The following is a 7066-nucleotide window of genomic DNA, read 5'->3' as shown; positions in this document are numbered from 1 at the left end:
AGTCTAGCAAAGGTGCAACTCAGTCTTGTCATGATGGACAAGTTTATCGCTATTTGATATTTTAACGAGTTTAACGACAATGAGAACTCGATCCTTTTCATGTTTAGAGAGTTTGAAAAGGGAGAAAAAGAAAACTCCACAAGTTCTTTTTCCTAAAGTTGTCACTCAAGTACGAAAAAGTGTAAAATAATATAAGAGAGAACCTATTGACCATGTTCGATCAACGTATTCCTTTTTTGTAAGTAATCTATCCTAGTCTGGAAAAGGGTTAAACTTATACTAAGTAGATGTCATTTCCAATCCGTTTACGAGCTGAAAAGGACAAGCGCTTGACAATATTTTCATGTTTCAAGAGTTTGAAAAGAGCTTCAAGAGGACTCCACTTAGAGGAACGAGTGGTGTCTAGGATATCAGCTAGTTCTGGCGATGTTGGAACTTCTCAAAGCATGTTGATTTATGTGAAGAGGCTGGCTAATAAGACCACTCATTGCAACTGTTCCTCAAAAAGGGTAAAACAACCAAGTGAAAGCATATTATCGACCAAGCAGATAGTGATGATGGAAGGAGAAAAACCATGGCTCGTCTGACGGAAGAGGCTGATAGAATGGAAATCACAAGGGTTAAATTGGAGATGGGTTCATTTTTACACAATCTTGAACCATAGGGAACTATGCTTGGATTCCGTTTCATGTTTACACAAGCTTGAAACGAAAAACTATGCTTGGATTTAGTTTCATGTTTACACAAGCTTGAAACGAAAAAAAACTATGCTTGAGATTGGTTTACATACCCCCAACATGATGACTCGATACTAGGTGCATGCCCCCCAAGCTTCATTGCATTCACCTAAGTAGACTAGTCGTGGCTATCAGGTGGATGGAATAAAGGTTCATTTACGAGATCAAGTGAAAGAATCGACTGGATTTTATGAGATCTAATCAAAGGCTCGAATTGGAACTTTGCTCCAGGGGACCTTATTTCATTTTTTAGTGAGCTTGACATAAGACAAGGAAATTTTCTCAGATTCCTTGTTTCATTTTTTAACGAGCTTGACACAAGACAAGGAACTATGCTCTGGGCCCTGTTTTATTTTTTAATGAGGTTGACACAGTAAAAGAACTATCCTCATATTCCTCGTTTCATTTTTTAACGAGCTTGAAACAAGACAAGGAACTATGCTCAGAGACCTGTTTCATTTTTTAATGAGGTTGACACAGTAAAAGAATTATCCTCATATTCCTTGTTTCATTTTTTAACGAGATTGACACAAGACAAGGAACTATGCTCAGGGACCTGTTTCATTTTTTTTTAATGAGGTTGACACAGTAAAAGAACTATCCTCATATTCCTTGTTTCATTTTTTAATGATCTTGATACAAGACAAGGAACTATGCTCAGATTCCTTGATCACGACCCATAAGAGGTCATGATTTCTAAGAGGTTCACATCAGATGGGAGAACAATGCTCTGGAAGGGATACGTAGCAAGGAATCCATTAGAGATCTGGTTCCAATGCCCCCAATACATAATGCACAACATCATGGAATTGATCGTCAGTTGATGTAGGCATGGAACGGGTTGCCACATAATTGACCCATGGCAGGGAAGATACCATTGGGACAAAAGGACCATTTAGGGAAGATGGTTGACTAGAAGCCATATTTGGACCGAGAAATGAAAGCTGGTCAACGGTGACAATTTTTCCTTCATGTGGGAAACACATCACTCGAAAGAGTGTTGAAACAATAGCTCCCATGTCATAAACATAGTCGTGCCCAAGAAGTAAATTGTAATCTAAAGGGCCTGGGACTACCATCACATTGAGATAAACAATTTTTCCTCCCAAAGTAATAGGCAATTGAGGAAGGATCCCTAATGGTTGACTGGTTCCTCTGTTAAAAGCCAACAGATTCTGGGTAACATGCACAAGTGGCGGCGAACCAAGCACCTGCCAAGCAGTGGAGGAAAGGATACTCACAGATGCACCTTCATCTATAATAGTGCGAGATACAATCATATTATAAACCTATACTATGACTTGGAAAGTCACATAAGAAGGAAGACGACATCCTACCAGTTGATTCCAATCAAAGGAAGTGACCAGACTACTTGGAGGGGGTACCATAAGAACAGGAGAATTACCCCCTTGAGTTACGAGAACGAGAGGATTTTCCTCTTGTCTTGATGGAATAGGAGGGTTGTCTCCAAGCTCATTGGAATATGAAGAAATGAAAAAGACCTGAGTGGTATCATACTCACTCTCTATGGGAAAGGTATGAGTAACTGAAGGTGGAATAGGGTCAACTGTTACCTCGACCTGTGATTGGTCAGGTATAGACTCATGGGATTCACATTCAAAGAGAGTGGGTTTAACTGACGGTTGATTTGGGTTAGTCACTTCAGCAACTAGTGAAGGATTAAGGGAGAGTCTCTTGAAACCAGATGGAAGTTGTTGCAGAGAAGCAGGATGATTATCCAACACTTTTTTGGCTTCATCTAGAAAGGGACAAAGGTGAATGGGGTGATTACCTTCTTATAACCTACATGGAAACTTATCTTTACCCTTCTTTCCATGAACTTTACTACCACTAGTTGATGGTGTGTTACCAACATGATCTCCAGAAGTTGATGACATAGGATGATGTGAACGAGAAGACCATTCTTCTAATATTTGAGGAATACCAGAACAATTTTGAAGAAGATGGTCTCTCGTACAATTTTTTCAAGGATATCGAAGTTTGTGAGGTTTATCGAATGGTTCCTCATCAAAAGTTGCATTCCAAGCAATGGTTTCATGGTTTCCCCCCCTAATAAATTTTCTTCTTCTTCTTCTTCTTCTTATTCCCTTTCTTCTTGTTCTTATCCACCTGGTTACTAATGTCAATACTTTCACAAGGCGAAGAGGAAGAAGGGGAGGAATCAACAATCGATGAAGAAGGTAAAGGGTCAACTTTAGGAAATACTGGAGGTTGATTTTGTCCAGGTGGAGGAGTACTCGATTGTGAAGAAATCACGACATTTTGAACCAAGGAGGTTGAAAAAAACCATACTGAAAAGCCAATGGTAAATCTCGGAAGGGATAATGTAGCCATATATGGAGCACCAATATTTCCGAAAGGAGGAAAAGGACTAGGATTCCCATCAAAAGGAATTCCTTGATCGGTGGACTCCGAAGTTGTTGCCATATGTATCAACCTAAGATCAACTAAGGAGTGACGTGGAGGATGTTATCCGCGGTCAATTAATTTTATTTTAATCAAAATAACATATTAAAACAAAAGAGGGATAATCTAGGCTAAAGGATTACCAAGTAACTGTGAACTGCAACATACTGCCTCAGTAAACCAAGGACTTAACATATGTGTAGGAAATCTCCCCGAATGATGTTTTCGGTGTATCAGAGTATAGAAGGCGACTGACTCGGTTACATATGGAAGGATAAAAACCTAATTTTGTCCTCCCAAATATACCCGAAAGTAAATGGAGGCCCAAGCCGTATTAGCATTGTCTAATGCGAAACTGCACAGTGAGAGCATTCCTTTATAATTTTCGTACTATAACACTGCCCTATATACCCGAAGGTACGTGGATGAGCTATGATATAATTACGTACGTGGAATGAGGTATCACACTCGGAATGTATCACATACAATTAACGACAACTGCTATGTTTAATGACACCAGAACACGTCTCTAGCCTAGAACCCCTAAATTTTATGCGTTAAGTTACAATGCTCCATTAGGTTAATTGAGATAAATTTTAAGTTGATCTTCTTAAGAATTTTCCTTTCAAGGTTCACCATGTGATGTATGTTTGCAATTTCTAGAATGCAACTAACATGAGAAACATTCTTTCATTCAATTAACAATGAAAACTGAGCTAGTAAGGGATAGAGCAATCAGATCTTTGACAAAGAACAAAGAGCACACCTAATGAAATTTCCCTAGCTTTTCCTATCAAGCATTCACAAACTACAATATGCATAATGCATGTTTTTCTTTTCATTTCCCTTAATGTTTAGATGAAAAAAAGGAAACTAAATGCATATACAATCAATCAATACTTTTCGTAAGAAACAAAGACTTTACGACAATTCCTTTTTGAAAGAAATGAAGACTTTACGACACTTCCTTTTCAGAAAAGATTAATCAACTATAAGCTAAATTTGAAAATGAATTCATAATGACAAAGAAATCATTTAAGAACCACTAAAAAATTAAGGCCAAAGTAGGGTTAGGAGGAGAAATACAACTTGATTTCAGAACCACAAGAATCATTGATCTTTCAGCAATAAAAAACAGAAGCAACTTTGGAAAAATCAAACCAAAGGTGGGTTTTTCAGCCTAAGAGGTATCATTGCAGGCCAGAGTGGGAGAAAATGCGCTAAAATGCACTGTCTCTAAGCTAGGGGCTGCTCTACAGCGTACTGTGTCAAGACCAACATTGCGATGGTGCCAGAGAGTCAAATAAAGAGACATTCAAGCATAATTTTTTACCAAAAACACTTCAAAAAGACTGAAATAAGATCAATAAAGTCAAGCAAAGTATACTAGGGTGTAATATGATGAGGGTAAGCCACAAGGAATGAAATTCGACTCCCCATTATGGTCGCAAATTTGTTATATGGAATTTTCATCTACGGATAAACACATTTTCCCTAGGTGGGTAGCTACACCTAGAACAACAGAAAGAACGTAGTTTAACCTTTTCCTATAGTAGATAGATGACATGAAGGAACTTACTTGTAGTCTTTCACTTCCTTAATCCCCTTTGAATCACTCCTGTCACTCCCACTTGAACTAAACCCACTTAATTGATTCCTATATCAAGAGAAGCAGAAACAACAAACGATCAAAGCATACATGATCTACCTACTATAATCCAATGGAATAGAAGGCATTGAAACACATAATCATCATAGATATGAACAACAATATGAGAAAAGGAATAAACTCTTTATTAATGTAGAAGGAACAATATCACCCAATACAGTTCGATCTTGTGTCACTCCTCCAGCTTCAGTCCAACCCTCGCCACATCAAAAGCACATCAATCCAGCAGCGTAACATTGCTTGCCATGAAATCAATTCTCAAACCAACAGAATTTCCTTACAAAATTCAGATTCTAGCCCCTTGATCACTATGATGAGTGCTCAATTTATAGGAAATGGAGGTGGTTTTGTCATAAATGAGCGTATTGAATTGTCTTCCAAACTTGGAGTTAGTTTCCATGGAGTAAGGGATGAGAGGATAGGAGGTTAATGGATCCTTAGCCTATACAATTTTGAGCTAATAGGAAGAGATAAGAGATGGGATCCTTCTAGAATCATCTAGAATCAAGGAATATTCCCAGAACCCTATGCAAATTTCACTCAATCTCACCCACCGTAGGTGAAAGAGGGCCTAAGTGCACTGTAGTGCAAGCCAGAATGGGCCTGCCTGCTCTGTGGCGCATTTACCCTTGACCAAGGCTACGATGGTGTCCCAAGGAGGCATTTTAGCAAGGCTTTAGGCTAGGAAACTTTCATGGAAGGAAGCATTCAATGTGATGACTTGCCTAGGGCATGTAATAACTGAATTAGGGTTTGATGAGCCCTAATTGTACTGATCTGAATGTCGGGAGTGACGTGCCCAAATAGACCTGTAACACTATGGCACATGAGATATGGACATCTTAGTATAAGAAGTTTAGAGTTATTATAACACAAGAAAATGGTTAATAATTTACCTCTTATTGATACATTGATCAAGTATGTGAAAGATGCATTCTTGGTAACCAACACAGAGACTCATTTCCCATAGGAAACTCTTGGAGAGCGAAAAGAACCATTGGAGTTAGTGCACACACACACACACATATATATGTGGTCCTATGCTAAATTGATCTCTTAACAAAACTAACTATTTTATTACTTTTGTGGATGATTTTAGTAGAAGAACATGCATATATTTTATTAAATAAAAATCTAATGCGTGTGTTATCTTTCAACAATTTAAAGAGATTTTTAAGAAGCAAAGTGGTTATATTTTTAAGACATTACTCACATATAGAGGGGGAGAATTCCCTTCTAATGTGTTTTATTATTATTGCAAAACGAATGGAATCCAAATACAATTGGCAATGAGTTATACTCCCCAACATAATGGTGTGGAAGAAGGAAAGAATAGGTAAATTGTTGAGATGGCTAGGAGCATGTGGAAAGGTAAACATCTTCCAAAATTTTTTTGGGCTAAAGTTGTAGCTACAACTATTTTCTTAACAGATTTCCAACAAGAAGTGTGTAAAATATGACTCCATATCATGCATAGAGTGAAAGAAAATTTGGTGTTGCTCATTTGAAAGCCTTTGGTTGTATTGCTTATGCTCATGTCCCTGTTTAAAAAAGGAGAGAACTATATGATAAAAGCGTTGAATGCATTTTTTATGGATATTGTGAGGAGACAAAGGCTTGTAGATTGTGTAACCCAAAAAATGAAAAAATATTGGTTAGTCATGGTGTGTTATTTAATGGAAAATATGAATGGTAGTGGAATCAAGGTGTGCAACAAGAAAATCCAAAAGTTATTGTCGAAGAAGATGAATTTTTTTATTTCTACAAATCCAACCAATATTCCAAATTCTTATCAAACTACATCCACTCCATCATCTTCTTCAAAGTAAAGTCCAGTTTCAAGTCGAAGTCCTCTTCCAAGTAAGGTAAAATTCTTAAATGAAATTTATGGATATACTAATTCTGCTTTAATGTATTTAATTGAAGTGGAGCTAAGATATTTTAAATATGCAGTAAAAGATGAAGCATGGTGTAAATCAATGGATTGGAGATTGTAGAAATTGAGAGGAATGAAACATGAGATCTTATAGATCCTCCTACCAAAAAAGAAGACATGGGGGTGAAATGGTTGTACAAAAAACAATATGTAGTTGATGGGTCTATACAAAAGCACAAAGCAAGGTTAGTGACAAAGGAGTATGCTCACCAACTTGGTATTGAATACAATGAAACATATGCTCTTGTTGCAATATTGTTGGGTGTGTGTTATATTCTTTCCACAACTACCCCATGC

This window comes from Pinus tabuliformis, chromosome 1_2, assembly GCF_031772625.1.
Source record: "Pinus tabuliformis cultivar Carrire ecotype Pingquan chromosome 1_2, CPIR1, whole genome shotgun sequence".
Classification (NCBI taxonomy): domain Eukaryota; kingdom Viridiplantae; phylum Streptophyta; class Pinopsida; order Pinales; family Pinaceae; genus Pinus; species Pinus tabuliformis.
This window is presented reverse-complemented; position numbering follows the sequence as displayed.